Below are 16381 nucleotides of genomic sequence, written 5' to 3'. Positions count from 1 at the left end.
CAATGCCTTTCCCCAATTTCCCAACACTGTTCCTCTCCCCAATTTCCCAATAAAAATCTTTTTTTAAAAAGTTGTTGACTTAGGGTAACTGGATTATTGATGATGTTTTTTTCTCTGTTATTCAAAATTTCTGTAATAATGTTATATAGTTTTTAACATAATTAAGGGGAGGAGAGGGGTTAGAATAAAAATGATCCATCTTTCAAGTCTCAGCTCCTCTAGGAAGGCTTCCTTGGTTTTTCCAATCACATCTTTTCTGAAGTTCTTATGTTACTGGAAATTTTGCTCTTCTGAGGTTAGGGCCATGAGCAACTCCCCTTTATTCCTGACCCATCATAGACCAGTGGCAGAGATCAAGAATCCAGGCTAGGAGCCCAGAGGGGTGGAGGTGGTAAAGGGTGGGGGATGTGTGCAGTCAGAAACCAGGAATGTGATCTAAACATCAGGTGCAAGGCTTGAAAACTAGGAGCATGCCCTGCTGGGCATTAATAGTTGGTCTTTCTAGTTATTTTAAATGTATTATTATCATTAAATAGTTAAGTTATACATGCTCACTGTAAAAAAATTTAAATAGTTCAGATTAAAGCCCGTCTTGGCTCCTACACAATCTTACTCCCCTCCCCAAGGATTGTCAGTTTGGTATGTATCCTTCCAGAATATTCTTCCTCATGCACATAGTTTCAAAGTGTGCATCTGTGTTTACATAAATAGAGCCAGACTGCTCTGTGGCTTGCTTCTCTCTCGTAAGGAGACCTTTTCTCTTCAGGATGCAAAAGTCTACCTCATTTGTTTGTACCTCAAAAAACCATTACTAATGTAGATATTCAGAACTGTATTTAGCTCTTTCTCTCTGGTGAGCATTTGGGTTGTTTCTGATTGCTCAGATTTCCATCACTACCACCATGGCCCCCTGTGACAGGGCCTCTTGGTGCACTTAGAACACTTACTTCTCCAGGCAGAGATGTGGAACTGCTGTGGTGAAGGGTTTGGGCATTTTACATTTTCACAGGCACTGCCAGATCACGCTCTACAAACACCATAACAAATTCTATACTTACCAACAGTGAAAAAGGTGTTCCTTGCCCTGTGTTGTTTGACTTACATTTCTTTGATGACTTGTGAGGCTGAGCCTGTTGTCCTACATTTATTGGCCATCTGCAGTTCCTCTGAGGTGAACTGTTTGTTCTGACTATCACTCATTTTTTCTTTTGGGTGGCTTGTCTTTTACTTATTATTTGTACAAATTCATTATATAATCCTGAATGTTAATCCTTTTCCATTGTATATGTTGCAAATACTTTTTTCCAGTCTGTCACTTGTCTTTAAACAGTATTTGAGGTCTCTTTTGTCATACAGTAGATTTAGATTTGGACATAATCAAATTTAGTAATCTTTTCCTTCATGGTTTTTATGTTTTATATCTTGCTAAAGAAAGCATTTCCAACCCCTAGGTTATAAACAAGTTCTCCAATATTTTCTTTTAATAGTTTCATAGCTTTGTTTTTGTTTGTTTGTTTGTTTATTTGGCTCTCTAATCCATCTGGAATTTATTTAGTGAATGGTGTAAAGCAGGAATCAACTTTATGTTTTTTCACATGAATAACCAATTATCTCTACAGTATTTATTGAAGAGTTCATCCTTTCCCTACTGCTTTTAAATGCTACTTTATCCTATACTGAACTCCTCTTTATACAAGAACCCTTTTAAGCTTTCTGTTCCAAGACATTGATGCATTTGTCTTGTCCTATGCTAGCATATCACCATTTTAATTAGCACAGCTCGGTGGTGTTTTGTTATCTGATGGGGCAAGTCCTCCCTCATTGTACTTCTTTTTCAAATATTTCTTGACTATTCCAACACAGTTATTCTCCCAGATTAGTTTTAGAATTGGCTTGTTAAATTTCACACACACACACACACACACACACACACACACACACACACACAATCCTGTAGTGATTTTGATTGCCATTGTGTTGAGTTGCTAGAATTCTTTGGGCGGAACTGATATCTTCACTGTGCTCTCTCTGTGTACTTTGGGCTCCTCTTATGTCTCAAGCCTGATTCTGAGGCCAACTCCACTGCTTACTAGCTCTGTGATCTGGGTGGGGCTCAGCCTCTCTGAGCCCTGGCTCTGCCATCTTTGATATGGGAATACTATTTCTTGTCCCAGAGCTGATGAAGGGTCAAATGAGAGCCAGTGTGAGAAAGCACTAAATGATGAGCTCCTAGTGGGCAGGCCTCTTCCTTATTTAGCTCTACAACCCAGGACAGTGAGTTCTTCTAACAGTTCTGAGGGGAAGAAGAGAACACAATGTTTCCATTTAGGTAGATTCAGGGGGTGCAGGGTTGGGAGTTGGCATGGAGAGAGAGGCAGAGAACTAACAAGTCGATCACTACGTTAGGTGATTGACATAGATCATCTTGTCTGTCCTCAGAACACGTCTGTGAGGTAAGTATTATCATCCACTTTTCATAGCTAAGAAAAATGAGACTCAGACAGTATGACCTGTCTAGACTCAGATGCAAGGCTCTAATAAATTGCAGCCCGCATCATCTGTCTTGCCTAGTTTGGGGCGGGCGGGGGGGAGGGCAGGGGCTGATGGGGGCCTCTCCTGGCCATAAAGCCAGAACTTCTAGATGGTCTGCTGCTTCCCTGTCTGAAGTCTAATGAGCCTAGAGTAGACTTAGCCCCAAGATACCCACATGAGCATTCAGCACTTAGCACAGTGTCTAGCACGTATTAGGAGTTGTTGAATTAACTTGGGACAAACTCCAACTATCATAATGTGAATGCTACAGAGAGTGCAGTAACTGCTAGACAAATTCAGAGGAAGAGAAAGGTTATGTGGACTAGGAAAATCAGGGAAGGCATCCAGATGGAAGTGAGGTTGGAACTTGGCCCTGAGAGATGGGGAGATTTAGACAAACATAAGAGAACAGAGCACTCCAGAGTCAGAGCTGGTACGGCCAAGCAGGTGAGCCCAACTGGCCAGACAGGCAGTGAGTGTGAACAGAGAAAGCACTTCTCGGTGACTGAGGGCTTGCCTAGGCTGGGAGGTAAATCCAGGCTAGAGCAAAGCTGGGAGGTAGTAGGTCATGGACCTGGTATCCTCTCGGCCCATCTAGCTCCCGACAGTGTCCTAAGATTAAGCTTTACTTTCCATGTGCAGGTCTCACAGCCAGTTGCCATGGCACCAAAACACACAAACCAGTGGTGGGAATTCAGCTGGGAGGGGAAGGAAGAGGCGGCTTTCTTCATGCCATTCGCCTGCCCCACACTGCATCCTGACCCTGCCTTTTCACTCTAGCTTTGTCCCCCCACTCCATGTATCATATCAGTGTATATATGTGTGGGCACCTGGGCATGAGCTGTGTGCCCTTGGGTGAGTGCCTCAGCCTCTCTGAACTCAAGATATGTCGTGTCCAGGTATGCACATATTCTGGGGACAAGGTGGTCTGTCTTGCTACCACTGGAGATAGGAACAGCCTCATGACATAACCACTGTTAACCCCTTCATACACTCTGAGAGGAAAGGAGAAGCCGAATAGCCCAGTTCATGCCAGGTGCTTTGTATATAGGTTGCCAGGTTGAGTTTGTGGTTTTAAAAATCAAAGCACATTAGTTCAGGTTCTCCAAGAAACCATACCCCAAGATGGGATTAAATACGCAAGACATTTACAGAAACACCTCTGAAGGAAGAAGGGAAGTAAGCCAGGAGAGGTGTGGAACTGTCCGGCCATGAGGCAGGTCTGACCCCTGTGACGGAGCAAGGGAAGGAAGGGGGGTTTGGATGGATAGTCTCAGGCTGCAATGTAGTCCTAAAGCGGTTTCAGCCCAGCTAGCAGGAAGTCCTCTAGCTAAAGTTGTCCCCACAGGAGACCTGCATGTCTCAGGGATGGGCCTGACTTAACACCCCTACTGTGCTCAGTGTTCAGTGGGGAGCAGCCCATGGGAAGTGTGGCCTTGGCACCAACTCACAGGAGCTTGGACCCTTGGTCAATGACACTCCCACAGTAGGAGATCTGAGTAGCACATTTTCGTGGCTGCCACTCAAAGAAAGCAGTGTGGTACTACCACCCTCTTGATACTGACATTTTTTAAGCCTAAGGAAGGCCAGATGTTGAGGTGGAAGGATGATGCATTTGGGTAGACCTCCCTGTTGGGCTCCTCTGCTTACCAACTGTGTGATCACGATTAGCCTTTTTACTAACCTGACTTCCCATTTGTCTACAAAATGGAGTAACAATACTTTTTCTGTGGATTGCTAAGAAGATCATCTAGAACCTGAAACCCTCTCTCCCCAGCTCCAATGGGAGAAAACTAGATGGAACTGACTGACTGAAGCCTGGGTCAGAGGCCAAAGGAGGAAGCTCTTTCCTTTTTCCTAGGGGAGGTTTCAAAAGCTAGAAGACTGAAAAACAAGTGTTGAAAGGAAAGCGCCCCTGAGGCCCACTCATGGTAGATGCGGTATGGTCCTTGAGAAGGAAAATACAGGTTGTTCTACACCATCTGGATATTAAGTGTTTCATCATCTCATAAAAACATATAAGTTCTACAATTATTTCAAAATAAGAAGTTTATTCACACCTTTTTTTAGTTAAGGATGACTTCAGCTGCAAATATCAAAAATCCAAATACTTGTGTCTTAAGCAGTAAAATCAGTTAATTACTTTACACCACAAGAAGTTGGAAGGTAGGAGGACCTGGGGTTTGTTCAGTTCCTTAATAATGCCAGGATGCTGGATCCATGTCTCTGTGCTTCTCTTGGCCTTTGCCTCATTCTCACAAGATGGATGCCACAGCTCCAGACATCACACCCTTGTACACTACTGTCCCAAATTAAGAGGAAAGGGGAAAGTATAATAGGAGGTATTTGCCTCTAATTTCTTCTTTGAAGGGAGAAAAACATTTCCCAGAAGCCCTCTGAAGACTAATCCCTTATGTCTTGTTGGCAGGAATTAGACCAGTCTTTGACAAATCACAGGCAAAGAATCTCTGGGCACATGGCTGCTTGAACAAGATCAAGGTCTGTTAGCAAAGAAGACTTCAGGGAATGGCTCCTGAGTAGGCAACAAGAATGTCTTCCATAGGAAGAATTTCTGGAAACAGAATAAATCTTTCTATCCTTCTGAGCATAGCTAAGAGGTTTCCCAAGTATATAAACACATACAGTATAAACAATGAAAAATAATATACAAAACACAGGAGTCAGACAAAGAAAGAAATTCATTCAATCCATAAAGGGTAGGGGTTCAGTGGACAGAGTCCATTATAGTGGAGCTGACAGGCTCTTTGTCCTGGGAGAGGGAACAGGTCAAAGAAACCCTCACAGAATCTGTGTCTGAACAGAGTGCTGCCAGATGAGTAGGAGTTCACTAGGCAAATTGAGTTGGAGGTGAGCAGACTCAACCTACGAAAAGCTGTTTATGCAGGAAGGGCTCATGGAGTTCCTACTGTCACAGCCATTAAGAAAGGGAAGGGATGGGGCCGGCTGAGTGGCTCAGTTGGTTAAGAGCTCGCTCAAGAGTTTGAGCTCTGAGCAACAGTGGTTCGAGTCAGCCCGAGCTGAGCAGCCGTGAGCTGCCAACAGGTGGCGGGATGGCTCAGCTAAAAAAAAAAAAAAAAAAAAAAAAAAAAAGAAAGGGAAGGGATGGGGTGGCCAGGTGGCTCAGTTGGTTAGAGTGCGTACTCTGAACAACAAGGTTGCCAGTTCAATTCCCACATGGGCCAGTGAGCTGCTCCCTCCGCAACTATTATAGATTGAAGACAACGACTTGAGCTGAGCTGCTTGCTGAGCTGCCGGTAGGTGGCTGGATGGCTCAGTTGGTTAGAGTGCATGCTCTTAACAACAAGGTTGCCGCTTCAATTCCCATGTGGGATGGTGGGCTGTGCCCCACGCAACTAGATTGAAAACAGTGACTGGACTTGAAGCTGAGCTGCGCCCTCTACAACTAGATTGAAACAACTACTTGACTTAGAGCTGATGAGTCCTGGAAAAACACACTGTTCCCCAATAAAATTTAAAAAAACAAAAGAAAGGGAAGGGACAAGGGTCAGAGCCTCCTTTCAGAGACACAAGGACATTGGTTGTCCAGGTTGGATGGAGAAAGTCTTCGTGGAAGGGGCAAATTTGGAGATGACAACAGATAACTCTGGAAGCATTGGGACCCCAGGGAAGGCACAGAAAGGGGCCTTGACAGGGCCATTTTGATGTGATCCATCCAGACCAATGGAAGATTGGGAAGACCATGGGCCTGCATGGATATGGACGCTCAGCTGGCCCCACGTGACCAGTCCCAGATGACCCTCCCTGCCTCTGCAAACCCTGTTCTGCCTAGAACGCCCTTCTACATCCCTCTTCCTGGTGAATACCTTTCTAACTTTAAAGACCCTGCTCAAATATGGCTTTTTTTTTATAGAAGTCTCCTGCAGTACAAAGGCAGAGCATATCACACACACACACCACTGCCCTCACGCTTTGTAATCGCTCCCGTCTATGTAATTGACCTGATTTCGGGTCTGTGTACCTTACTAGCTGGTGCTCTCCTCCAGGCCATTATCAACCTGATTTTCAGGAGAACTCATACACCTTGTGAGCCCACAGCTGGCAGAACCCCAGACCAAAAAAAAATAAAGGTTCTAGAGGGAATGAGGGAATCCTAAAATGAACAAATAGGTCTGTGAATGGAGAGAGCCCTCATTGATAACCAAGCACTCCTGATAAGTGTCCCCATCCACATGCCAGTGTGGGCACCAGTGACCAGATCCTAGTGCTAGTCCCCTCCCCGTGTTGTTATCCCAATACATGTCCTGGGGAGCAGGTGCTGACTAGGTTTGATGCTCAGAAGGGAGTATTGAGAAAGATGACTACCACCTGAGAGAAAGGAAGAAAAGCGGGGCCTCAAACAAGATTCATAAATTGGCTCTCTCCAAAAGCTTTCCGCACCACGCATTGGGAACCAAGATGAAGAACACAAATATTGAGTTTAAGAACCGAGGCGCTCTCTAAGGAGAATAGAATGTATCCACATAAGGCAACAAAATTAGGCAAAGAGAATGAAGCTGATGCATAAAACAGCTCAAAGAGACCTGGAGATTATGTGTTAGTTATGCAGAAAGCTTCCCAGAGAACTAAAAGATAATGGCCATGCCAAAGAAAGTGGAAATCAGGCCAGGATACGATGGAGGGTATGTACAAAAAAATAACAAAAGGCTGTGGAGATAAAATCAGAGGAGTCGTTTAGAAAAAGAAATGAGATATAACTTGCACAAGGCGGCAAAGAATGAGAAAAACATTTTCAAACTCTAACAGGCCAACAAAAGGGGATAAGGAGATTGCTAGCTCGTTTTTTGAGTTGGGGAGAGAAAGCCTATAAAGCAGTGACACTAAAAAAGCAGAGGCTTTTAATTTCTTTTTTCTAAGCCTAAAAAGGTCAGCTGTGATCTGAAAACTGAAAAGAGGCACCGCATGGGATCATGAGAAGGCAAGAAGCCAAGAGAGAATGAGGAAGAATTTGTGTATTCACATCCACAGGGCTGATGACTTACATGCTTAGGTACTTAAGGAATTGGCCCAAGGTGGAGTCAGATCACTAGCTCTCACTCCTGAGGGAATTTATGGAGAACTGGTGAGGGGCCTGGAGACCAGAGGGAGACCCAGGCAGCTTTTCCCCGCCTCTCTTTAAACCTGGGGAAAAGCAGATGCCTCTGGAAGTGCCGGACCCATCAGCCAAGCTGCTATATAATAGAAAACTATTGGGACACGTCGTCAAAAAATCAATCTGCAAACACTAGGTCATAAGGAATTAGGTAATAACCAGAACTGCTTTCCAAAGAACACATGCCGTCAGAGTAATCCAATTTCCTTCCAAGACAGAATGATGGGCCTGGTAAATCAGGAACGGCAAGAGACACATAATCTTCCTTAACTTAAAGAGCAAGGCATTTAACTTTATCTTCCATGAGACATCTCAAAAGAAAAATGGGGGAATTGGGGTCTATAGTTGGCCTTTCTGGGGTTGAGCAAATGGAAAGAGGTTGAAGGGTTAACCCAAATAGCAGAGGGAGAGGTAGGTGGGGTAACTGTCCTGGTGGTGGCAGGAGACAAAGTGTTAGGGAGGTGAGAGGCGTACTGGTGATGGTGATGGTGATGGTGGAGATGATACTGGTGATGAAGGGAGTGATACCAGTGGAGGTGGTGATGATGGCGGTAGAGATGGAAGTGATGGCTGTGGTAGAGGTGGTAGTGGTGATGGACGCCGTGATGGCTGTAGAGATGGACATTGTGGTTGAGATGGAGATGGAAATGTGAATAGTGGTGGGGGTGGAGGTGGGGGTTACAGTGGAGATGACTATAATGGAAATATCAATAGTGGTGGGTGTGGTGGAGATGATGGTAATTAACAGTGGTGGCAGAAACGCAAACAATGACAGGGGTAGAAATGGAAATGGTGACAGCGGTGGTGGTCATGGTAGCAGCAACCAAACCTAGACTAGACATGGTAAATCTGGGTTTCGATCATTGTTTTGGGGCATCGATGATAAACATCCACACCAGCCTATTCGTCCCACATCTTCGCTGAGAGAAATGGGCACAAGACTCCTGGCATTTTGGGCCCAGCCTCATTCTGCCTGCCTCACCACTATCCTGTTAGTCCTAGGGCAGTGAGCCCCCTCTCTGCCCAGATAGGGTGGGCAGCTGCGGACCTCAAGGGGCCTGTGTGATGGGAGGGTTTCCTCCCACAGCCAAGGAGAGGAAAAGGCTCCCAGTACCAAGTGGAGGCAGGCTCTCCATGCCCAGGACTGGAATCTAAAGCCTGTTAGCTGACAGCTATTAGAATCCCTACAACCCAGGAAGTTGTGCAGATTGGGATCTGAAGAGGCCTCTTGTGAATTCTGATCTTCACACCTATTTCCAGCTTGAGTTCCATCACTGAAGCTCAAGTACTCGAGGCTGGGAAGGGTGGGCTAAGGACTTCCTTCCACCTGGGTTTTCACCAGGATGAGGCTGTTTTGTTGAATGGAAATAAAGCCAAAATGCCCCCCAAGTCTGTGGGCCAGTGCACCTCAGGAGCCCTGGGGGTGGGAGAGAGAGAGTTTATTGGAGTCCGTGGTGGTCTTCATAGAGTATGTGGTGGAAGAGGAGCTGACCAATTTGGGCTGGACTCCTGAAAAGGATTCTTAAGGCTGGGAACTCAGCTCCAGATTGAAAAACTTCTTGTCCACCTCCTTGCCGTCTGTATGGCCCCAACTGGCTGTGTGACCTTAGGTAGGTGGGGCTTCATGATGTTCCCTCGTACCCTGAAGAGTCAGACAAGATGGCCTCTGAGGTCCTTCAGCTATGTGTTCAGTCAGTCCCCTAAACGTATTTCACACCCCAGCTCTGTCCACGAGCCCAGCCCACCCATCCTCCCTGCCTACAGGGCCAGACAGACCCCTCACACGCTGTGGCCCTGGCTGTAGGCCCAGCTCAAAGCGAATTCTGCCACAAAGCCCACTTGTGCTCAACAGGCGGAAGTGACCTCTTCCTCCACTAGGCCCCATAGCCTTTGTCTACCCTCTGCTTTGAGCTGTCAGACAGTAGGGTGCCAGGCTCAGCGCCTGTGCCAGCTTCTCTGGGCTTCATAGGCTTGAACCTCTTTCACCTATCCCTCTTGGCAACCAGCACAGGCCTGGCAGAGTGGATGCCGCAAAAGTGGTAAAGAGTAAATGAATTTTATACCTGAAGAAACCGAGGCCTCAAGTGGTCAAGTGGGAGAGACTAGAGCCTGGATCTCTGGACCCTCTGTCTAACCCTTGCTTAGAGTCTCTCAAACTTGTGTATGAACAGACCTCTCAAAAGGAAAAGCAATTCTCATTGATCCTGTGAGTTCCTAACAGTTCCCAGGTCCATTTTTATGCAACACCAACTTAAAGCACTGAAGTCCTAGTCTATGAAAATGCTTAACTGCAAAGAGTTCTGACTTTATAACTGCTGAAATACTTTAATATCAATGAAATCCAAAGTTTAAAAATATTCAGAGAACTTAGAAACTCTGAGGATAAACACCCTAGTTTAAGAAACACCGTCCTACCTAATAAATTTACAGGAAGGTGTGGATAGCTGATATACCCTTTTCACTGCACCATAGGTCCCAGGGTAATTTACATTTTCACATGTACCCTTGGAAAAGACAATGGATAACTTATCAGGTGGCCCTACAAGGTGAAATGGCAGACCTTGGGTCACCCAGGATAGTGGGAGGCTCTTAGAATCCTTCAAAAGCTCTGTCAAGGACACCAGCTCATGCTTTACTTAGGTTGAGGGTGTGTGTGTGTGTGTAGAGGGGGTGGGGAATGGTGTTGGAAAGGGGAGAGGAGGGAGGGTTCCAGTTAGGGGAAAGTGATGGCTTCCTCAGATTCCCCTTCCACCCTGCCATTCTGTTTCCCAGTCAGTCCTGCTGATGAGGGAGGGCTCTCCCCAGCACTGCATATGGCCCTGCCTCCACCCTCCCCACCCCACCACCTACATATACACATAGATTCTCCCTCCGGGCTGCACTCACATGCCCTCTCTCTGCAGAGATGAGGCTAAGCATTCAGTTCCCACAGAAGACCAGGAGCCCAGGAGACGTGCCTTGTTCTGAGACCTGCTGTGTAACTCGGGCATGTTATCATCTCTGCACCTCCCTTGCTCCATCCATAATGAGAGATTCAGATTAGATGGTTTCAGAGGTCCCTTCCAGCCCTGACCATTCTGTGATGTGTCATTTCTCCTCTTTCATGTTGTGAAAGGCCCTGTGGTGGTGTGGAAGGGGCAGGGGCTTTTGATTCACACAGATCTGAGTGCAGGTTTAGGCTCAAATTCTTTTTAAATGGGTGATCTTAGACAAGGTGCTCAGCCTCTATGAATTTCACTTTCCTCGTCTTTAAATTAAGGACAACACCTTCTTTTACATAGGCTTGCTGTAAGCATTAGAGATAAAAAAGAAAAAAACAGAGTACCTGTTCTGCTCTCAATTAGTGAAAAGCCATGTGTGTGGTGGTTGAAGGATGGACTCCGAAGCACCTAGCCTGAGTTTGAATCCCAGCTTAGCCACTTTCTAGCTGTGTGATGTTGGGTAAGCAACTTACCTCTATGCCTCCATGTCTTCATCTGTGAAATGAGGATAATAATTATACCTATCTCATATAGTTATTACAAGGATAAAATTATTCAATAAATTGAAACACTTAGAGCAATGTCCTACATAATAAGCACTCAAAAATATCAGCTGTATTATTATTAATGGATATGTATATGGAGGGTGGGGTGCTGCCAGCACTCTACATGTACTCCCACCCTCACCTTTGCTAAGCTAAGATTTTGGAGTCCCACTCTCATCCCATCATTCACCCCCCAGCCTATGGCCTCCCAGTTTCCATTTAGCATCGAGAATCTGGTTACCCTTATGTTCCCTGGATCTTTCAAGAAGCTGAACTCATTCCTGTGCCCTCCCAGAAACCTGCCCTCCTCTGCCACATACAGCCCGTTAGCTTGTTCCTGTAACCTCTGTGAAGTCAGGCTTTTCCCAGCAGGTATCTATCTGCTGCTGGCCATGAGACCCTACATAGCCAGCCCTCACTTCAAGCTCCAGGGATATCCATTCCACCTGGGAGCATAGGACTAGGCTCTGCTCCCTTTCTTATCTAGGTCCTGATAGTGTTCACTGACATTCCGTTTTTCTTCAGAGCTGCCCTAAATCTCCACTTCTCGTCCTTGCGGTCATCTTCAGGTCTTCACAAACAATGCTTTCTTTAGCTAAGGGGCCTGGGCTTAGCTATTGAGACTCAGGGATCCAGAAATGAAAACAAAAGTGAAGACCTTTTTTGCCCACTAGATTGGCAAATATGTATATATTTTATGATACCCAGTGGCAAGGATGTGAAAGAATGGGCACACTCATACTTTGATGGAGGGAGTATAAACTGATATAGCCTCTTTGGAGGGAAGTTTAGTTCTACCTATAAGAATTTGAAACAAGCATACCCTTGACCCATAAATGCCACTTCTAGGAATCTATCCTATAGAAATATCTCCATCTGCACATTGATACTCTTACAAAGATGGATATGTACTAAAGTACTGATTGTGACTGTAAAACTTAGGGCACGATATGAATGTTCAGTGGCAGGGGAACAGATTAACAATAAATGGAATATCTATACAAAGGAGTACTACACAACTTTACAAAATTTTATATATATACACACACACGGAAATAGTAAGAGAAAAATGACATGTTGCAGAACATATATGGTTTAATCTCATGGGGGGGGGGCGGGGAGCCCACACTTTCCCCCTCCTCTCAGCTGGGTGGAGACTTCCTGCTAAGTTCAGGCTGGCTCAGGACAGGCTGCATGAAAGGGCTGAAAGCCCAGCCCCTTCCTTCCAGCCAAATGGGTCAGTCCCCAGGATTGCCACACCTGGAGCAGGAAGCACTGCAGAGGCGCTAGGGTCAGGACTCTTGCCCGGTGGAGCACAATGGTAGCAGCCTCCATGCTGAGGCAGACAAACCTGGGTTCAAATCTCTTACCAGCTGAGTGGCCATGAGCAGCGTTCCTCACCACTCTGAGCCTCCATTTCCCCATCTATAAAATGGTATTAATAACACCTACCACACTGCTTGGTGGGAATTAAATGAGACAATGTATAGACAATCTCATTAAATGCCAAGCCCTCTCCTGTCCCTCAATGGTTTCTTTCACTTTGCTTTCAAATTCCTGTAATACAACCTCAGCTGCATCCCTGTTCATCACCCCCTCCATCTTCCCTCTCGTACTGATGTGGTCTCCATGGTGGATTCTGCCCAGGTCCACTCTTATTCCTCACTCATTGGCTACACTGAGGCCTCATCCAACACTGAGTTGAGTTATGGAAGCCCAGTGAAGAGTGCCCCCCCCCACTTCGTCAAAATATCCTCCCCTCCCCCTACTCACCACCTCAAAGTGTCTCCTGTTCCTTCCCACCTGTGCCCAAGCTCCCGCCCCCAGCCTGCTTCAGGCCATGACCCCAACAGTCATCTCCCCCTTTTCTCTTTGGCATCTTCAACCCATCCCTCCCCTCTACCCCAACCTTAGAATTAAGCTCAGGTGAGTCCCCCATAAGACACCCACTTCTCTACCCTGCTCCCTTCCCATCTCCCATCTTCTTTTACTACCCAGCTGCCTCCTCCTCACTGGGACCTTTGTGCAACCTCCTTCCCTCGGCCCCCTCACTTTGACCTCTGGGTAACAGTGGAGGCAGTTAGCCACAGGCCCGTGAAAACGTGCTCCTGGCTTCTGCTGCCTCAAATGCTCTGCGTCTGCCAGGACTCAGCCCCGGCATTCGTCCTCCTCACACCGCGGGCAATGCGTCTCCATTCCACCCTCCGAGAGCAACCTGAAGGCCGGACTTCCAACTCTTTGCTGACAGAGTGACTGAGCTTGGGAAGAAACTTGATCCGCGCTCTCTTTTTCACAGGAGAAAACTGAAGCCCAATAATGTCCCCACTTAACTTCCCCAAGGCCACACAGCGGGTGAGCATTGGAGCCGGGTTGTCTTTTATCAGGGAATCGAAGGCTTCCGGAAGTTTCCGGCTCTCCGGAACTTCTTCCCTTCTACCCTACACCCTTTCTCAGCCCTAAAAAAGCCCGGCCAGGTGCATATTAGCATAAAACGTCCCTAATTAGTCTCCGTTTCCGCCCGGATGGGTCGTGCTCTGCTGCCTGGATCCCAGCCTCTGGCCCCAGCACCCCCATCCCATCCTCCGCCAGGCCTGGGAAGCTCCTGGCACCTGCCCGAGGAGGGGGCGAGAAGCGTTCGCAGAGGGGCCGGGCCCCTGCCCCACCCTGGCCCGGCCCCGCCCCGCCCCGGACGCCCACCTCTACCCCTCGCCGCCCGCTGCTGCGCACGCGGCGCACCCCTCCCGAACTTGGGAGGGTTTGATTGACCTTGGCAAGAGGCAGCAGAACCCTCAAAGGCCTCGGTCCCTCGCGGCTGCTCGGCGCCGGGGCTCCAGTTTCTGCTTCCACCATCTCGGTTTCTCGCCTCACCAGGCAGGGCTCGGGGGAGGGGTACTGGGTGGAGCCCAGTCCGACCCCCAGCAGCAGCGCTCGGCTGCCGGAGACGCGATCTGATGAGAATGTCTTCCTGCAAATTAAGCCTTCTCAGGACTCTCCATCCGGTGCCGGCAGCAAGCCCGGTGTGCGGGGAGCCAGACCTGGGGGGGCGGGCGCAGCAGCAGCAGCAGAAAGGGCTCAGCATCCCACCCACCATCCCGGCCCCCTCCCGCCTGCACCAAGGGTCGGCCGGCTAGGGGTCGAAGTGGAGCCCACCTACCGCTGCCTCCCAGAAAGAACCCCAGCTGCGCCCCTCTCTGCCCCGTTCGGGCTGCTGAAGGGGTCCGACAACCTCTCCCTCTTCTAACCGTTACCCGCGGAGAGACACCCTCCTAACTAAGCTCCAGAGGCGAGACCCTTAGGTTCCAGTCCCGCTTCGCCGAGACAGCTGTGGTATTTGGACAGTTGCTTCTCCGTTTGCCCAGGTGTAAAACAGGGGCAATGTTTTCGTTTGGTTCTCGTGAGGATTCACGACCAAGTATGCGAAGCACCCGCCGCAGTGCCCAGTACACAGTGAGCCGAGGGTCCTACGTAGTGTCAACCCAAGGGCTTCAGGAACTCGGGGAATCTCCTCCCACCCCCATTGTTTGCAAACATTACTTACCTGCGATTTTCCGTGAAGGGCATCTGAAGCCTTCACTCCTATGGAAGCATCTGTAAGGGGTGGGGAAGTTTTCAAGTGTATTTGGGAGAGGAAGAGGTAGAATTTTGGAACAGGGCGCTATCCTGGAAAAATCATAGACTCCTAAGATTTTCTCCAGGGAAACAAAAAGCAAATGCCGTAGTGGAAGAATGTCACCTTGCACTGACTGAGGTCGTTTAGGCAATAACTTACTACCCCCATTTTATAGATGAGGAAACTGAGGTTAAGTGATTCCCCTAGGATTACAGAATTCTTTAAAAAGCAGTTCCAAGTTGAACCCAGCTCTTCTCATTCCAAATCCTGTGCCTTTTAGCTACTCTGTACTGCCTTTGGACATGACTGTTTTATGCTATTTATAGTTTCTGCACTTATTTTTTTTTTCTTAGTATAGGTGACTTTTTTTTAAAAAGACTCCAGCCTGTTTTAACTGTGCTGAAGGAAGACAAAGATGAAAATGTGTGTCTGCACTTGCATCTGGGTTCAAAATACCAGGCAGGGTGTTGGGGTAGGCGGAATGGCAGGGAAGGTGAGATTCCAGGAGCTGGGATGTCAGGGCACTTAGGGAAACCCCTGGGGGTCCTCTCTGGCTCTAAGCTCGAAGAGATGGTGCCTTTAATACAGGTCTCGCACACCTTCACAGTGGGGATCAGGGCAGTTTGCAAGTGTCCAGCCCAGTTCTGCCATCGGAAAGCTGCTTGGCCCAGAGGTGGCCCAGCACTGGGCCTATTCCCCTTGGGGGTATCTGCCTGGCAGCTAGGGCAGGACTCACCTCTGGTAGGACAGACAGAGAGGCATTCAGAGGTTGAGACAGGGAGAGACAAAGGTGGGGAGGAAGCACTAGAATGAGAGGGAGAGACAGGAACCCAGAGTGGGAACAAGGGAGCTATTCAGAGCGAGAAAGAGAGGGGAGGCCGCATGGGGGAGAGAGAAAAGACAGAGAAAGAGGGGAGAAAAGGGAGACGGACCGACAGGCAAGGGGGTAGCGGGCAAGAAAGGGAGGAGACAGAAAGAGCAGAGGGGGAGAGGGGAGTGAGACAGATGGGCAGGAGACACAAAGGAGAGAGTTGATATAAAGGGAGAAAGAGGAGAGGGAGAGGGAGAGAGAACAAAACAACGAAGAGGAGAGAAGAAAGGAAGGAGAGGAGAAGGAGGGAGGGAGGGAGAGGGAGAGCCGAGAGAACCAGGGGGAGGAAGCGGCGAGGCAGCGAAAAGAGTTGGGAGAGGGAGAGGAACAGGGAGAGAGGGGGCGCGACGCGGAGGGCCGCGGGGCCGGCGGCTGGGACCGTGTGCTAAGCCTGTTCGTTCTCTTTTTTGGGGTGGGCGGCGGATCTCCGCCGAGATAACCCAGCCAAGCCCCCTGCCCCGCGTCCCAGCGAGGGGCCGCAGCTGTATAAATACCGGGGGTGGGGGAGCGGGGCTGCTGCCCAGGGGTCAGCGACACCGGAGAAGGCTTTGCTGTCATTAGCTAATTGAGCCCCAGATGTTAAGAAAAGGTTACGTCCTCCTCCGGAGAGTTTTTCTTTTTAAACACTTTACACAGATTCCCCGGCCAAAATGGCCAGGAGGCACCGGGGCCAGCACCCACCCCCGCCCCTAGCCCTCCCCTCTCGCCCCG

At 48.2% G+C, this 16381-nt stretch overlaps 1 long non-coding RNA gene across 2 annotated transcripts in view; it reads right to left on the bottom strand.

Annotated features, from left to right (window-relative positions):
- Nucleotides 1–14190, bottom strand: part of LOC109396129 (uncharacterized) — a 36786-nt gene extending 22596 nt beyond the window's left edge. For both annotated transcript variants that reach the window (XR_002126799.1, XR_002126800.1), the window contains exon 1: nt 13956–14190. This is a non-coding gene — a long non-coding RNA (uncharacterized LOC109396129). The remainder of the gene's footprint in view (nt 1–13955) is intronic.
- Nucleotides 14191–16381: the final 2191 nt, after the last annotated feature.

Source organism: Hipposideros armiger, unplaced genomic scaffold (assembly GCF_001890085.2).
Source record: "Hipposideros armiger isolate ML-2016 unplaced genomic scaffold, ASM189008v1 scaffold_14, whole genome shotgun sequence".
NCBI classification, from domain to species: domain Eukaryota; kingdom Metazoa; phylum Chordata; class Mammalia; order Chiroptera; family Hipposideridae; genus Hipposideros; species Hipposideros armiger.
The sequence above is the reverse complement of the archived record's forward strand: the minus strand, read 5'-3'. Positions and strand labels throughout refer to the sequence as shown.